Below are 18,585 nucleotides of genomic sequence, written 5' to 3' on the forward strand. Positions count from 1 at the left end.
ATCTCAAACTCTCAGTCCATCCCTCCCCCAACCCCCTCCCCCTTGGTAACCACAAGTCTGTTCTCTATGTCTGTGAGTCTGTTTCTGTTTCATAGATAGATTCATTTGTGCCATATTTTAGATTCCACATGTAAGTGATATCATATGGTATTTGTCTTTCTCTTTCTGACTTACTTCACTTAGTATGATCATCTCTATGTCCATCCATGTTGCTGCTAATGGCATTATTTCATTCTTCTTTATGGCTGAGTAGTATTCCATTGTATATATGTACCACATCTTCTTTATCCATTCATCTGTCGATGGACATTTAGGTTGTTTCCATGTCTTGGCTATTGTGAATAGTGCTGCTATGAACATAGGGGTGCATGTATCTGTTTGAATTATAGTTTTGTCCAGGTATATGCCCAGGAGTGGGATTGCTGGATCATATGGTAACTCTATTTTTAGTTTTCTGAGGAACCTCCCATACTGTTTTCCATAGTGACTGCACCAACTTACATTCCCACCAACAGTGTAGGAGGGTTCCCTTTTCTCCACACCCTCTCCAGTGTTTGTTATGTGTAGACTTTTTAATGATGGCCATTCTGACCAATGTGAGGTGGTACCTCATTGTAGTTTTGATTTGCATTTCTCTAATAATTAGCATTGTTGAGCATCTTTTCATGTGCCTGTTGGCCATCTGTAGTCATTCTTTTCCTTTACCATTCTTCTAGTGGTTCATGGCTTTATGTTTTATATTTAAATCTTTCCGTTTCTCTGTAATTTATTTTGGTATATGCTATGAATCAGGGATCCACATTCTTTCTAAATGGCCACACTGTTTTCTGCATACTATTTACTGATCTCGCTTTTCCCCCATTGGTTTGAGATCATATGCTCATGTTTCATTTCCTTGTATCTGATGATGCCCACTCACAGAAATCTCTTTCAAGCTTTTGTTCTTCTTTACTTCTCAAGTATCATCATCAGTTATTAACCTCTTTAGGCTTGTCATGGTCCGCGGTGTATCATGCTGTCTTTCATACATACAATGCTGGTTTCAAAGTGTCCTGTTAATGATGATAAGCTTTGAAAGTTCAAAGTGCCAAACAGAAAGATTCATTTTAGCATTTTTCTAAAGAAGTGATGTTTCCTGTTTTTACTGTGAATTGAAATTGTTGGGTAATTTTTTTTTTTTTTTAGTGATTTCCATGTCATATTTTCTGAATATAGGGTGACTTGGTGATCTCAGAATTTGAAGCAACAAGTAAATTCATATTTTGGAGAAAGTTTTAATGATAGCACAATGCCTGGCACATAGTACTAGCCCTCAAGAAATAGCACTTTATTAATTTCATTGATCATATACATATTTTTAGGCACTCAAGAAATCACATATATTTTCCATGGAAGAGAGCCTCTGCTATGGGAAAATGAAAACTACGCCTTGTTTTACTAACACTTTTAATTTATGGTTTCCAAAACAGTGTGCGTGATGGATAAGGTAGTGTGCATGTTGAGTAAGGTTTAACAGTATATGTAATTTGAGGATAGGGCGGTGGGTAAATGGGATTCAGGCCACGTTAAAAAATGCCTTTTTACTTTTTCAACAAAAATGACACAATATACCTCATACTACAGACTTTTATTTTATTGCTTGTAAGAATTCTGGTTTTATGTATTTCTGTTGATTTATTTTTATTGTTCTGTTTATGAAAGTAACACTTTTTCACTGCAAAAATTTTGGACAGTAGAGGAGTATAAAGAAGAAATTAATCATTCAGCCATAATCTCACTTCATTTTAGTGCCCATTCATTGTTTTTTCTTCTTGACATTTTATTTTTATGTATGTGTGTATTTGTGTATGTTTTGTTTAGTTTAGTTTATAAATAGGCTTATACTCTATGTATACTGAATTATAACCCCATTTTTACCAATATGATTCACATTAGTAAACTTAGGGCTACATTTTTAATAAATGACTATGTAGAGTTTAATTGTCTGGATGTACAATAATTTAATCATTCTCCTACTGATGGACATTAAGGTTATTAAATTTTAGTCTATACTTATTTCTTAGGTTGTATTATTCATTGGAGAAATTCTGAGTCAAAGGATATGAACTTTCTTAAGGCTTTTAAACATTGACCGAGGGCTTCCCTGGTGGCACAGTGGTTAAGAATCTGCCTGCCAATGCTGGGGACAAGGGTTTGAGCCCTGGCCCGGGAAGATCCCACATGCCGCGGAGCAACTAAGCCCGTGTGCCACACTACTGACCCTGTGCTCTAGAGCTTGCGTGCCACAACTACGGAGCCCGTGTGCCACAACTACTGAAGTCCGCGTGCCTAGAGCCCGTGCTCCGCAACAAGAGAAGTCACCGCAGTGAGAAGCCTGTGCACCGCAACGAAGAGTAGCCCCTGCTTGCCGCAACCAGAGAAAGCCCGTGTGCGGCAACAAAGACCCAACACAGCCAAAAATTAAAAATTAAAAAATTAATTAATTAATTAAAAAAAAAAACCCAAAAAATTGACCTATCCTCCACCAAAATGGTTATTCTAATTTATATTATTCTCAGCATATGATAGTATACTATCTCAGTATCATTATCTCAGTATATGATAGTACAAATAAATGCCCAGTGTAGAAAACTGGAAAACATAGGAAAGCCCAAAGAATACATTAAAAAAAAATCACACTTTGTTTACTCATTTGCTTATTCTTCAAGCAACAAATGTTTATGATGCTCCTACTGTGTACCAGGGATTATTGTAGGGGCTGGGAATACAAGAGTGCACAAAATAGACAAAAAGCCACTCTGTCTTAGAACCTAAATTTTAGTGGGAAAAGAAAGAAAATAAGTGAAACACATGGTATTTTAGGTAGTAAGAAGTGCTATGGAGAAAGTGGGGGCGGGGGGTAGGGCACCCCAAGGGTTGGGGCTTTTATTCTGCATGAGATGGGAAGTCATTAGAGAATTTTGACGAGAGGTGTAATTTATCTGACTAATGTGTTAATAGGACCTCTGGCTGCTGTATAGATAATAGAATGAAGAGAGGAAGCAGGGGGACCAACTCGTAAGGTTGACCAGTGTATTAGCGTTCTCCAGAGAGACAGAACCAGTAGTAGATAGATAAATGGATAGATGGATAATTTACAGAATTGGCTCACATGATTGTGGGGACTGGCAAATTTGAAATCTGTGTGGCAGAGAAGCAGAAATGCAGGCAAGATTTATCTTTTACAGTCTTGAGGCAGCATCTTTGCTCTTAAGGCCTTCAACTTACTACATGAGGCCCCACCTGCATTTTGGAGGGTAATCTGCTTTACTCAAAGTCTACTGATTATAAATGTTAATCACATCTACAAAATACCTTCAGAGCAACATGTAGACTAATGCTTGACCACACAGCTGGCCAAGTTTGTTGTGGCCAAGCTGACACATAAAATTAACCATTACAACTGTGAATGAAAAGAGGCCAATCTTTGGAGTTAGGGATACAAATGGGAACAGAGGTAGTCCATGACCAAATGAAGAAAGAAAAGGTGAGTGTGACATTAGTAAAAATGATACCAGTCTTATCAAGCCGATATCATTTATATCACCAATATCTAATAACCATTTAGTCAGAGGTGATTTGGACTTTGGAGTCCATGGTATGGGAAGATAAAAATATGATATGTGTCTACTTGCAATAATGAAATGCTTCAGTAATGATTCTTCATAAAGAGTCATTCAGTACATAGTACTCATTTTGTGGAAGAACCGTAAGTGTGTAGGGAACTCACAGTTAACACTTAACGCTAGACACATTACTAAGCCCTTTCCCATATATTGTCGTTTTTAATCCTCTGAACAAATTTTATGAACTAGGTTTTGTTATGTCTGTTTTATACATGAGGAAACTGAGAAAGAAAGCTTGCGACTTGCCTAAGGGCACACACCTACTAAGTGGCAAAGCCAGGATTTAAACCTAGTCTCTCTGGTTCCAATACACCATCTTGCCTCTTAAAGTAGAAACTATTTTCATAGAGACGATTATCTGTATTTTAAGTTGTAAATAGGGTTTTCTAGGACAATTACGCAATAGGAATGCTATTTATGTTGTTATACCAGTAGTGTGCATGATTAAATATCTCTTCTTTAGAGGCCTTCTCTGGCCACCCAATCTAAAATAGCTTCCTGCTTTTCACTCCGTTCCTTTACCCTACTTTATTTTTTCTTCATAGCACTTAGCACTGCCTGAAATTACATTCCATGTTTGTTTTTTTCCTCTTGTCTGTTGTCTTTTTCCCCCATCAGAATCCCAAGTTCCATGAGAAAAGGGTCATGTCTTACTGTCACTGAATGACAAATTCACCTGTTTCTAAAATAGTTCCTGGACAGACAGAATAAACTGGAGTGTGAAGGAATGGCTGTCTCTAAGCTTTGTTGGGATTATATGGGGTAGTGGTATTTGCTGTCATAGCCAGAACTACTTTGGACTTAGTTCTCTGAGTTCTTTGAATCCAGGTATTCAAGTGAGTTGAAGGGAGTTCCTTGAGTAAAAATTGATTTTTCTTTGAAAGATAGCTTATTGTATTGTTGTTTTGCTTAAAAAATCTTTTCTGATTATGAAAGTAGTACATGCATATTGTAGAATGTTGGGATAAAAGTGGAAAGAAAAATGAGAAATAATCCTCAATTTAGGGAGTGCCATTCTTAGTATTTTGGCATATTGTCTTTGAGTTTTTAGTCTTTGCATATGCTTTACATAGCTGAGAATTATATATGTATATGATTATATATATAACTTTATATGCTTTACTTTACATGCTTTGTACACTTATTCAGAATTATTGTGTTAATGTTTTCCTATCATTAAAAATTCTCATAATTTGAAATTACCATATTTCATGAACAGCCCATAATTTGACATTTTTCTGGGTGCTTAAACTCTTCACTTTTAGTTATTAAAAACGAATCTCCATCTTTTTGCATAAATCTTTGCTGTCATTTTTAATTACCTAGGATATATTCCTAGGAGATGTACTGTATATATCCTGTCAAATTGTTTTCCAGAGGGTTTGCATATCATTGTACCCTCACTGGGATTGAACATTATTATTCTAAAAAAATTTAACAAGGCTGATTTGTGTGATTCAGTAGAATACTCTAAATTCACAGGCCTCTTCACAAATGGCAGCTCTCCTCTCTGAGCAGTTTGAGTATATGTTGAGTCAGCTAAGGCATGGCCTACTAAAATAAGATCTAATAATACTGGATATGCTTGGCCAAGAATAAAGGACTTGAGAGACATTTTCCAACTTCTTATTGAAATGCCTGGGTGCTCTGACTAGAATTCAAAATTGAGATTATTCAGTTTAGATGAGGTTATTCAGAAAATACAGAAAGTATAGAATCACCCATACATTTTGTACATTTTTACTGACTGCCTGCTGTGTGCCATGCACTGTGCTATGACCCGGTAGTACAAAGAACCAGCTGCCAATCTTTGTAGATAGATGGCATATGAAAACTGTTTACCCTAGTAAAGGAAGGTTCTTTCTACCCCATTCTCCCTTTAGAAAACCAGGAGTCGCTTACTGAAGTCCTTGTAAAATCTCTTATATTATAGCATGCTTCCATCTTTTTTAATTCGGAGTAAAAGGCAAATGTTAAATCCTTCATCTATAAGACAACAGGAAATGAAAAATTAAGGATTAGAGTAATGGTAACCAGAAGAAACCATCACCTAATTAATTTCAAAGTAAAAACTTTGCCAGAAGAAACATTTCCCAGAGGGATCTGGTAGAGTTCGCAGGAAAGAGACGGATGGATGAATCCCTGTCAACTAGTAGTGAATGGCTTGGGGAAGACACTGAGCCTGTAGTGTCCTCAGTCAGTACTGGTTTGAGATGTTTACTAAAGTCATCTGACAGTGGTGGTGAAAAAGGCACAAAACATTTCAGCACAATTTTTTCCTAGGGTTATGATCCCACAGTTCGAAGTGTTGGGTATTAGTTATTGCAAACCAGCCATTGAAAGATTTATTCTTATTGATTTTGAGACAATCTTGAGCTCATTTGTAAGTACAGTACTAAGAACTTTTTGTTTCTCAAACTGTGTGAAAGTAAAGCTGACTGAATGCTCCGTCATGCTCTAGTGTTTTAGTGTATATTTCTTACAAAGGAGGATGTTCTACATAATCATAATATGAGAATCAAATCAGTAAATTAACATTGGATACATTACTACCATCCAGTCCTCAGTCTCTTGAGTTTCATCAAAGGTCCAATAATGTCCTTTGTAGCAAAGGTATCCAGTTCAGAATGATAAGCCGCCTTTAGTTGTCATACTTCTTTAGTTTCTTTCAATCTGGAACATTTTCTCAGGCTTTCCTGGACTTCTGTGACCTTGGCACTTTTGAAGATTACAGATCAGTTATTTTGTAGTATGTCTGTCAATGGAGGTTTGTCTGTTTCCTTATGATTAAATTTAGTTTATACATCTTGGAAAGGAATATCACAGAAGTGACGCTGTGTTCTTTATCTTTGCATCTTATTAGGTAGTACATGATTTTGATTTCTCTTGTTACTAATGGTGGTCATCTTGATTATTTGAGGAAGGTGGTATCTAGGAGCTTTCTTCACTATAAAGTTACCCTTTTTCTCTCTGTAATTAAGTATTTTGTGGAGAGGTACTTTGAAACTGTATAAATGTCCTCTTTTCATTAGAATCTCAGTTTATTCACTTACAGACTTGTGGTTTCTTATTTTTTTCAGTGGGTTATAATCTGTTATTATGATTATGTATTTTGATGGTCAGATTGTTCAAAGCTTGGCCATTGCATGCCCTTTCAAGCTGGGTCCTGTATCCTTTTGATCTATCCTCATAATTCTTTAATCACTTCTTGCTTTCTGGGGCAAAAAAAATTTTCCAGGCTCATCTTGTATTTTCCCATAGTCAGCCCTGGAATTAGTCAATTCTGTAAGGAGCCTTGGTTTCTTTTTGTGAAGAATGGTATTTAGATATGGTTGGTAAGTGTGCTTAGTGCTATTGGGATGTCATTGCTTCTATAGGCTCTCTCAGCCAACAGTGTTAGGTAATATATGTATAATTTTGTCTCTGTGAAAAAAACTCCCTCCTTTTCTATGTATTAAAAAACCACGAGTTCGCAGTGATAGTTCTAGTCCAGTCTTACAGATTTCATTCTAGTTTTCTAAGGTAGCCCTTTTCATATTTGTAACTCCCTTCTCTAACAGTGAGAAACAGTGACTCCTGTTTTCCACAGTATATTTACTCACTTGCTCAGTTCTAGAATGCATATTCAGTAGTTTTAGAATTGCTTACCTATATCACTAAAAAATAAATTTACTAACCATACTGAATATTTCTTTACAATTAACTTTTGTTTTTGGCTACATATTCTAACTGCTGAGTTCCAGAGTCACTTGGGTTAATTTTTTCCTCACCATTAAGTATGATTATGTTATTCAATTGAAATGTATTTAGGTTCGTTTGTTTCTGTTGATATTCCATCTCTCTCTCCCAATCATTGTTGATTTTATTTTTTTGAGTATATAAAGCATGTATTGCAGTTCTAAGAGTAGAAACAATACAGAAAGGTCATCCTTTCTGTCCTGTTCCCATTCCTCTGTTCTTTCCATCCTGTTTCCATTGGGTAACCAATTTTTTTAGTTTCTGGTTTATCCTTCCTGGGTTTCTTTATGCACTAAGGAACAGGTACACACATGTATATTTTCTTATTTCTGTTTATTTCTTATGCAAAGGGTAGTATATAGGTAGATACTATTTTGCACTTTGCTTTTTTCACCTAAAAATGTACCCTGAAAATTAGTCTGTATTAGCCCATAGAGGCCTTTCTTATTCTTGCATAAGGCTGCATACTGTGTGTTGATACACCATAGTATATTCGGCTAGAATCTTACGTATGAGCATGCAGGTTGTTTTGTTTTTGTTTTTTTTTAAATTGCAAACAGGGCTCCAGTGCATATGTTTACCTTGTGCATATGTGTTTTCATAGTATTTAATTATAGTGTATCTTCAGGGAAAATTCCTAGAAATGTGTTACTGGATCAAAAGGGATGAATTGGGAAATTGGGATTGACATATATACACTAATATGTATTAAAAAGATAACTAATAAGAACCTGCTGTATAAAAAAAATAAATAAAATAAAATTCAAAAAAAGAACCCCCCAACAAACCAAAAATGAACAAACAAAAAAAAAGGTTGATACAGGATCAGAGGTAATGCCGGATGAAAACATCAAGCTACTTACGTATTTTTGTTAGATATTGCCAAATTCTCCTCCAGAAGGGTTGTACACATTTGCCTTCCCACCAGAAGTATATGAGAGTGCCTGTTTCCTTACTCTTTTACTGACAGAATGTCTTGTCATACTTGTAAATATTTGCCAGTGTTAGGTGAGAAATGTGTAGCTTTAATTTGCATCTCTTTAATTATGAGTAAGTCTGAACATCTTTTCTTATTTAAGGGTTGTTTTTATATCTTTTAAAAAGTCTGTCCATGTCCTTTCCTCATTTTCCTTTTGGGATTTTGGTAATTTTTATCCCCCTCAATTTAAAAGAAAAATTTAGGTATATAAGTCCTTTTACCTGTGACATACGTTGTAAATATTTTTTCCAGTGTTCTAATTTTATCTTTTTCCAAATGGCTTACCAGTTGTCCCAGCACTTATTAAAAAGTTCTGCAGTTTAGCAAATGCAAACTAATATAGAATGCATAAACAACAAGGTCCTACTGTATAGCACAGGGAACTATATTCAATATCCTATGATTAAACCATAATGGAAAAGAATATAAAAAAGAATGTATTACATATGTATAACTGAATCACTTTGCTGTACAGCAGAAACCAACACAACACTGAAGTTCCCCAGTGATTTGAGAAGCCACTTTTATCATGTACTAAATTTCCATATGTACCTGGGTCTATTTCTGAACATTTTATTCCATTAGGCCAGGATGTGGCAAACTATGGCCCTCTGGCCAAACCCAGCCCTATTTTTGTAAGTAACGTTATATTGGATCACAGCCCCACTCGTTTATTTACTTATCGTCTATGGCTGCATTTGTGCTACAACAGAAGAGTCAAGTAGTTGTGACAGAAACTGTGAGGCTTGCAAAGCTTGAAATATTCACCTCTCACCCTTTACAGAAGCTTGCTGACCCCTACATCAGGGTAATTATCTATGCATATGCCATAAAAGAACCTTGTTTTTAGCTAGAGAGACTTACAGTATGTTTAAATGTCTGGTGGGGCTAATCGCACCTTGTAGCTTTTCTTTTTGCATGTTGTTTTCTGAGTATTCTTATAAGTTTTTCCACATGAATTTGAGTACCAACTTGTCTGGCTCCACAAGAAGCTTTTTATGTGATACTGGGGTGTTTTAAAATTATAAATTAGGGTGAACTGTTATCTTTATAATGTTGAGTTGTCTTATCCAAGAACTAGTTTCGAAGAAAAGAATAGAGAAACTTATCAAAGAACCAAGCCACAAAAATGCATCAGACCAACATGGTTTCACAGGGCAATTCTACCAAATCTTCAAAGCATGTGTAGGCCAGAAGCTTCATAAATTGCTTCATAGCATTGATTTTGAAAGAAAACATTTCTTCTGGGGGGAGTTATTTCTAGTTTTATATCTTTTTGATCAGAGGCTATTATTATCTGATTTTTTTTCTTTTGTAGAACTTATTTCTTTGTGATCAGATATATGATGAGTCTTCATAAATATTTCATGTGTGCTTGAAAAACAGATTAGTCTATTTATAGGGTGTAAGGTTTGATATCTCTAATATTTGCCTTCTTGATTATGTTTATTCTTCTGAACTTTATTTTTTGGTCCTCTTGATCTGCTTTGTATTGGGAGTAGTGTGTATTAGTGTATTTTTAATCCATGTCTCTTTGCATATCTTTTAGTTTCTTCTCATGATGTGTTGTTTTCTTTGCTCTTTTATTTTTGAAATTTCTATTTAAACTTAGAAAGGTGTATATTTTTGTTCTATTGATTACCCTTTACTTACAACTTTTAAAATGCTTGTAATTCTTGGGATTTTATTTAATATTTTATTAACAAGTTTATCCTTTTTAATGGAATTCTTTAACTGCCACCTGTTCACTGTACAACAGTCAGGACTTGTTCTTTCCTCTTCTGATCCCTTCTCCTTTTAAGCTGCATTATTTCTACTTTTCAGAATGTATCACATATTCTTCAGCCCTCATCATCTTCATCTTTGTTTTATTCTTATATCCATACTGTAATTATTTTAAAATGTTTACCATTAATCTTTTTGCTAAAGTTTTCTGAGTCATCTCTTGGTTGCTCAAGGATACAGAATTCCCTGACCTGTTACCTGTTTAAAACTATTTTCCTATTGTCTTTGGTTAGAAAATCTTTATCTTACACTTTCTTTTCTACTGTTTTTGGAAAATGCTGTTCCACTGATGTGTTGCTTGGTACATTGTTTTTAAGATATTTGATGCCAGTCTAATTCATGCTCTTTCTCTTGTAAGTTTTCTTTTAATTTAAAAAAATTTTTGGACTGGAGACTGAGAAATTTTTTCTTTATCTTAAAGTCTAATAATTTTACTAGGGTATCTCTAGGAGTTTAATGCTGTGGGCCAATTTTCCCTAGTATCTGGAGACCCTGTTAACATGCAGTTCAGATTTCCTTTTATTTCTGGAAAGTTTTCTTGAATTATAGTGTTACCAACCAAACTTGGGTCCACCCACCTGCACGCAGTAAAGCCAGTCTGTTGACACCAAGGTATGGTGAAAGAAAGTGCAGCGTTTACTGCAGGGCACCAAGCAAGGAGTCCAGGACAGCTAGTACTCAAAACACCTGAACTCCCCAGTGGGTTTCAGGAAAACCCTTTTAAAGGCAAGGTGAGGGAGAGGAGTCCCAGGGTATGTGGTCAGCTCATGCATAGTTCTTTGGTTGATGGTGCGGTAACAGGGCCGTGTCACAGGGGTGAACATTATCAGTTCTTAGCCTCTAGTAGGCCTGTGGGGGCTGTGTGCTCATGGTCAGCAAGTAGTTAATGTTTTCCATTTGGTGGGCGTTTTAACATCTGTAAGACAGCTCAGGAAATGATACTAGTATCTAGGTACTTCAGAGAGAAGCTAAAGCAGAGGATATTGGGGAGGGGTCTGTCCCTGAAAGGTTTCCTCTTTTTCTTCCATTTCAGCTACTTCTCTGTCCTGTTTTGTTTCTTTCTTTATCTCACTTTCATTCTCTTAGATTATTTTCCTGCTTTTCTTTAATGCCTATTATTACATTTTTCATTTGAATTTATCATTTGGGGGCATTGTAATTTACTTTCATTTCTATTATAATCTTGATTTTATTTCTTTCCTGAGTTAAATCTTGTTTCATTTCTTTCTGCTTTTGGTATGTTTTCCTTCTTGAGTTTTGACTTTCTGATTCAAGGCATTTAAAAAATAACATCAGGGCTTCCCTGGTGGCGCAGTGGTTGGGAGTCCGCCTGCCGGTGCGGGGGACACGGGTTCGAGCCCTGGTCCGGGAGGATCCCGCATGCCGCGGAGCGGCTGGGCCCGTGGGCCACAGTTGCTGAGCCTGCGCATCTGGAGCCTCTGCTCCGCAACGAGAGAGGCCGCGATGGTGAGAGGCCCGCGCACTGCGATGAAGAGTGGCCCCCACTTGCCACAACTGGAGAGAGCCCTCGCACAGAAACGAAGACCCAACACAGCCATAAATAAATAAATAAATAAAATTAAAAAAAAAATAACATCAAATATTTGTTTAAGCATATTGAGTTCAGTTTGGAGTACTCTTTTCAGGCACATTCCATAAGCGCAGTATGCCATAATGCACTAAGGCATACGTAGTATATAATAAATTTACTTTTCTTATGTATAACTAGAATGATAGTATCTATGTACTATCCTTAGGAAAATTAAGTGAACAATTACCAAAATCACTCTCAGTAGGGCTTAATTATCTTGTAGAACCCCAGTTAGGAAAGACTGATTTGAGGTTTTCATTTTCTTCGGCACCTCCCTGTCCTTTCTTCTTTTATGTGTGGGGATTTCATTAGCTGAATTTTTTTGTGTGTGTAGATAAAGATTTGCTTATGTCACTACATTTTGGGGGGCAGGACTGGCAGTTTGAGGTTAATTTTATGAGTCCTAGTTTAAGAACATCTTCTGTCAGTGTAACAAAACATAGTTTCTTTCTTTCTTTTTTTGGCTGCGCCACACGGCATGTGGGATCTTATTTCCCAGACCAGGGATCGAACCTGCGTCCCCTTCAATGGAAGCACGGAGTCTTAACCACTGGATCTCCAGGGAAGTCCCCAAAACATAGTTTCTTTACTGGGTGTCTTGTTTTGGGGTAGGGAGCAGGAGATTGAGGAGGAAGGGCTTCGCATCCTTTGAATGTTTCAAAACATTCTTTAATCTTGCAGGATCTTAAAATCTCTCCCCTGCCATTTCTTTTTCCCTTAATTGTATGGTTTCCAAAAGACAACTGGCTTTTCCTTTCCTTTTTTTTTTTTTTTAAATTAATAAACTTAATTTTTTAGGGCAGTTTTATCCTGAAACTGAGTAGAAAGTATAGAGGGTTCCCAGTTCCCATATATCTCTCTTTTTATTTTTTTCCTTTAGAATTATTTTATTAAATCGTAAATGTACAACAGCTTCTTAACTCTACACACAGACTTAAATTTTTTTAAAGGAAAAACGTTAGGTCTTATTACACCATGATCCTGGCTAGTAGCTTTTCAAAACGTTGAGAAAAATCTTAAAAAAGGTTTCACGTCACCTGAAACTTACAAATTTAACATTATCAAAGAAGGCATGCTTCTACACTCTTACAAAGACCACTAGAAAGAAACAATTAAAGAGCTAAGAAACTGTCTCAAAGGCTTTTTTTTTTTTTTTACAGTCCTTCCTCTACAGTAAGGTAATGTTATTAAATAATCCAATCCATTCACAAAATGGTTCTCTGCATCTGCTCTGGTGTCTTCTGCCATATCACTGCGTATTTATGCATGACTGAGATAAGAGTTTCCTTAACGTTGTTACTTCGGTAACCTGAAGCTGTTCTGTTACCTCTGGGCTCTCATCCTCTCCTATTTATACAGTGAAGCCCATGGTAAATAGGAAGAAGCCCAATATTGGCTTCTCCCTCCATAACCCCCACTTCCCCCACTGCCTCCTGGACCATAGTTTCCTCCACCATATGGTCCTCCATGTTCCTGCTACCACCAAAGTTTCCACTCTTCGTAGTTAGAAGGTTGCTGGTTATAATTTCCACTTCCATAATTTCCTCCTCCATAGTTGTCATAACCACCTCCGTAGCCCCCACCCTGGTTGCCATATCCAGGTCCTCCACCACCATATCCTCCTCTTCCTCGTCCATAACCAGGGCTACCTTCAAAATTGCCACCTCCAGGCCCTCTTCCATACCCATTATAGCCATCCCCAAATCCACGACCACTTCCATATCCATCAGATCCTCCTCTGGAGTTACTTCCTGGCCCTGGTCCAAAATTTCCACTACCACCACCACCACGAGAATCTCCAAAACCAAAGTGGCCTCCTGTTCCACTTTTAGAACTTTGGACTTCCTGCATTTCTTGTCTAGACAAAGCCTTTCTTACTTCTGCATTATGACCATTGATAGTATGGTATTTCTGCAACACAGTCTTATCCACAGGATCACGGTCATCAAAAGTAACAAACCCAAAGCCTCTTTTCTTTCCAGACTGCCTATCAGTAATTATCTCAATGGTCTCAATTTTTCCATATTCCTCAAAGTAATCTCTAAGATGATGTTCCTCAGTGTCTTCTTTAATTCCACCTACAGATAGCTTCTTCACAGTGACATGAGCCCCTGGCTTTCCAGAGTCCTCTCTTGCAACAGCACGTTTTGGCTCAACTACTCTCCCATCAATTGAATGAGGTCTTGCAGCCATGGTGGCATCAACCTCAGCCATGGATGAAAAAGTTACAAAACCAAATCCTCTTGATCTTTTGCTTGCAGGATCCCTCTTTACCACACGGTCTGTAAGTTTTCCCCATTGCTCGTAGTAGTTCCTCAAACCTTCTTCTGTAGTTTCAAAGCTCAAGCCACAATAAAGAGTTTACGGAATTGTTCCTTTTCTCTCTCCATCGCGGACTCAGTTGCTTCAGCCTGATTGGCCGCAGCCGAGCGTGATGAGAGAGATCTCCGCGGACGAACACGAACCGGCCTTGTCCTGGCGCTGTAGTGAGAACTGCCGCAGCTTGGGAAACAGCACCTCTAGGAGCACCTCCACTTGCGACCCGGCGCTGCTGCCACTGCCGCTTGAGCCGCTGCCGCCACTTTTCTAGAACCTTACCCCTGACTAACGCGTCTTCCCTACGTCAGGCTGTTGCGTACCCATGTATCTCTTGTCCTTACACAGGCGCGACCTCCCCAACTATTGACATCCTGCACCCGAGTGGTATATTTGTTACAATCCATGGACCTACATCATCATCGGTTTTAACACATGTATAATAACATGAATCTACCATTATAGTGCCATACAGAATAGTTGCACTGCCCTAAAAATCCTCTGTGCCCTGCCTATTCTTCCCTCTCTCCTGCTAACCTCTGGCAACCACTATTATTTTTTACTGTCTCCATAGTTTTACCTTTTCCAGAATGTCATATAACGGGAATCATATAGTATGTAGCCATTTCACATTGGCTTTTTTCACTTACTAATACTTATCTGAGTTTCTTTCATGTCTTTTTATGGCTTGAAAGCTCCTTTCTGTTTAGTGCCAAATAATATTTCATTGTCTATATCACAGTTTATCCATTCACCTACGGAAGGACATCCTGGTTGCTTCCAAATTTTGGCTATTATCAATAAAGCCGCTGTAAACATCACTGAGCAGGTTTTTGTGTGGACATAAGTTTTCAATTTATTTGGGTAAATACCGAAAAGCGTGATTGCTGGATCGGGTAAGAGTATGTTTAGTTTTGTAAGAAACTGCTGAATTTCCAAAGTAGTTGTACCATTTTGCATTCCCGTTAGTAGTGAATGAGAATTCCTGTTGCTCCATATCCTCACCAGCATTTGCTGTTGTCCATGTTTTGGATTTTGGCCATTCTGATAGGTGTGTAGTGGTGTCTCATTGTTTTAATTTGATATATGATGACATATGATGTGAACATCTTTTCATATGCTTACTGCCATTTGTATATATTCTTTGCTGAGGTGTCTGTTCATGTCTTGCCCATTTTAAAATTTGCGTTGTTCATCTTATTATTAAGTTTTAAGGGGTTTTTTTTTGTATTATTTTGGCTAACAGTCCTTTATCAGATTTGTCTTTTGAAAATATTTTCTTCAAGTCTGTGGCTTCTCTCTCTCTTTTTTTTTTTCATTCTCTTTTGATATTGTCTTTCACAGAGCAGAAGTTTTTAATTTTAATGAAGTCCAGCTTATCAATTATTTCTTTCATGGACTGTGCCTTTGGTGTTGTATCTAAAAAGTCATCACTAAACCCAAGGTCACCTAGATTTTCTCCTATGTTATTCCAGTACCGTTTGTTGAAAAGATTATCTTTGCTCCATTGTATCGCCTTTGCTTCTCTGTCAAAGATCAGCTGATTATATGGGTCTGTTTCTGGGCTCTCTCTTCTGTTTTCTTGATCTGTTTGTCTGTTCTTTCAGCAGTACCACACACTATCTTGATTAGTGTTACTTTATAGTAATTCCTGAAGTTAGGAAGTGTCAGTTCTTTGACTTTCTTCTATTCCTTTAACATTGTGTTCTCTATTCTAGATCTTTTACCTCTTCATGTAAACTTGAGAATTAGCTTGTTTGAGAGTCATAAAATAACTTGCTGGAATTTTGATTGGGATTGCATTGAATATTTAGATCAAGGTGGGAAGAACTGACATCTTGACAATAATGAGTTTTACCATCTATGAACATGGAATATCTCCTTTATTTCGTTCTTTAATATCTTTCATCAGAGTTTTATAGTTTTCCTCGTATAGATCTTACACATATTTTGTTAACTTTATACCTAAATACTTCATTTTGGTGGGGTCCTAATGTAAATGGTAATGTATTCTTAATTTTAAATTCCACTTGTTCATTGCTGGTATATATGAAATGTGATTGACTTTATATTAACCTTGCATCCTGCAACCTTGCTACAATTGATTACTAGTTCCAGGAGTTTGGGGGTCATTTTTTTTTTTTTTTTCTACATAGATGATGATGGCATCTGTGAACAAAGATAGTTTTCTTCCTTCCTGATATGTATTCTTTTTATTTCCTTGTTGTGTCATATTGCATTAGCTAGGACTCCCACTACAATGTTGAAAAACAGTGATGAGAGGGGACATCCTTGCATTGTTCCTTAGCATGAAAACTTCAAGTTTTTTGCCATTAGGTATGATGTCAGCTATGGGTTTTTTGTAGATGTTCTTTATCAAGTTGAAGTGCTCCCTCCATTTGCCTTTCCTTTTACACTCTTTTTCCTTAAAGAGTGGTGCCTGGAAGACAATTTCTTTGCATCTCGAATTCTCTTTTGAGTCCCAAATTTGTAATCAACTCTGACCTATCAAAACTCTTTCTCAGTATTTTCACGCTTAATGGAATTTTATGTCAGTCTTCAGTCTGCTGCTTGTTTCCCTCTTTTTTTTCTTTTGCACAGTTATCCTGGACTACTCTTGCTCTTCATGAAGGCTTATGGTAGGAACATGTGGGCGTCCTAGGATCTAAGTATTTCTTTTTCTACTTATTTTCTGTTCCTTCTACTTATGCTGAGGGCTTGAGTTTTGTATAGCTTCGTTCGTTCTTTTTATTTTTTTTATCCTGTGACTTTGCCAACATCACATATTAGTTCTACTTGTTTTGTTTTGTACACTCTTTGGATTTTCTGTCTAGATAGTCATGCCATCTGGATGCTTTCTGATATTTATGCTTTTTATTTCTTTTTCTTGATTTATCGCACTGGCTATAACTAGTGAAATTTGTATTGAATAGAAGTGTGACAATGGATATTCTACTTTTGTTTTTGAGTACAGTGGAAAGTGTTTCATTTTTGACCATTAAGTATGATATTAGCTATAGGTTTTTAAAATATATGTCCTTTATCACATTGAGGAAGTTATGTGAGAGTTTTTTAATCATGAGCGCATTTTGAATTTTGTTATATGCCCTAAATGCATCTATTGAAATCATCATATAACTTTTCTTATTCTCTTAATATGGTGTATTACATTGATTTTTTTGAATGTTCAGCTAATCTTTAATTCTGGGAAAGCCCCAACTGATCATGATGTATTATCATTTTTATATAATTTTATATTTGATTTGCTAATATTCGGTTGAGGGTATTTTAATCTTTTTACCTGAAGGTAATTGGTCAATACTTCCTTTTTTGATAATGTCTTTTCTCAGGTTTTAACATTATGATTAGCCTAATAAAATGAATTACCCTCTCTATATCTAAAAAGAGTTTGGGAAAGATTACTGTTATTTCTTCCTTAAATGTTTGATAGTATTTATCAATAAAGCCATTTAGGGCTTGAGTTTGCTTTGTGGGAAAGTTTTTGTTTTTGTGTAGCGCTTAAATTTTTTAAAAAGTTAACTTTCTTGATGTGTAGTTTATATATAATAAAATTCACCAATTTTAAGTTTCTAGTTCAGATGAATGTAGTATAATATCTACAACAATCATGTACTGGTCTTTTTTTTCTTGTGATATTGATAGATTTTTTTTTGAATTTTATTTATTTTCTTATACAGGTTCTTATTAGTCATCCATTTTATACACATCAGTGTATACATGTCAATCCCAATCTCCCAATTCATCACACCACCACCCCCACCCCCCACCGCTTTCCTCCCTTGGTGTCCATACGTTTGTTCTCTACATCTGTGTCTCAATTTCTGCTGCAAATCGGTTCATCTGTACCATTTTTCTAGATTCCACATATATGCGTTAATATACGATATTTGTTTTTCTCTTTCTGACTTACTTCACTCTGTATGACAGTCTCTACATCCATCCACCTCTCTACAAATGACCCCATTTCGTTCCTTTTTATGGCTGAGTAATATTCCATTGTATATATGTACCAAACCTTCTTTATCCATTCGTCTGTTGATGGGCATTTAGGTTGATTCCATGACGTGGCTATTGTAAATAGTGCTGCAGTGAACATTGGGGTGCATGTGTCTTTTTGAATTATGGTTTTCCCTGGGTATATGCCCAGTAGTGGGATTGCTGGGTCATATGGTAATTCTGTTTTTAGGTTTTTTTTTTTTAATTTAATTTTATTTTTTTTTAGGTTTTTTAAGGAACCTCCATACTGTTCTCCATAGTGGCTGTATCAATTTACATTCCCACCAACAATGCAAGAGGGTTCCCTTTTCTCCAAACCCTCTCCAGCATTTGTTGTTTGTAGATTTTCTGATGATGCCCATTCTAACTGGTGTAACGTGATACCTCATTGTAGTTTTGATTTGCATTTCTCTAATAATTAGTGATGTTGAGCATCTTTTCATGTGCTTCTTGGCCATCTGTATGTCTTCTTTGGAGAAATGTCTATTTAGGTC

General features: G+C 36.6%; 1 protein-coding gene and 1 pseudogene across 10 annotated transcripts in view; one reads left to right on the plus strand and one right to left on the minus strand.

The window, feature by feature from the left end:
- FBXW11 (F-box and WD repeat domain containing 11) overlaps nt 1-18,585 on the plus strand; it is a 130,823-nt gene that overhangs the window by 44,620 nt on the left and 67,618 nt on the right. The gene's annotated exons all lie outside the window — the stretch shown is intronic.
- On the minus strand, nt 11,765-18,210 carry LOC309658184 (heterogeneous nuclear ribonucleoproteins A2/B1 pseudogene; annotated as a pseudogene). Its single transcript has one exon. The product of its transcript is annotated as a heterogeneous nuclear ribonucleoproteins A2/B1 pseudogene (transcript).

Source organism: Balaenoptera physalus, assembly GCF_965194825.1.
Source record: "Balaenoptera physalus genome assembly, chromosome: 3".
Taxonomy (NCBI): domain Eukaryota; kingdom Metazoa; phylum Chordata; class Mammalia; order Artiodactyla; family Balaenopteridae; genus Balaenoptera; species Balaenoptera physalus.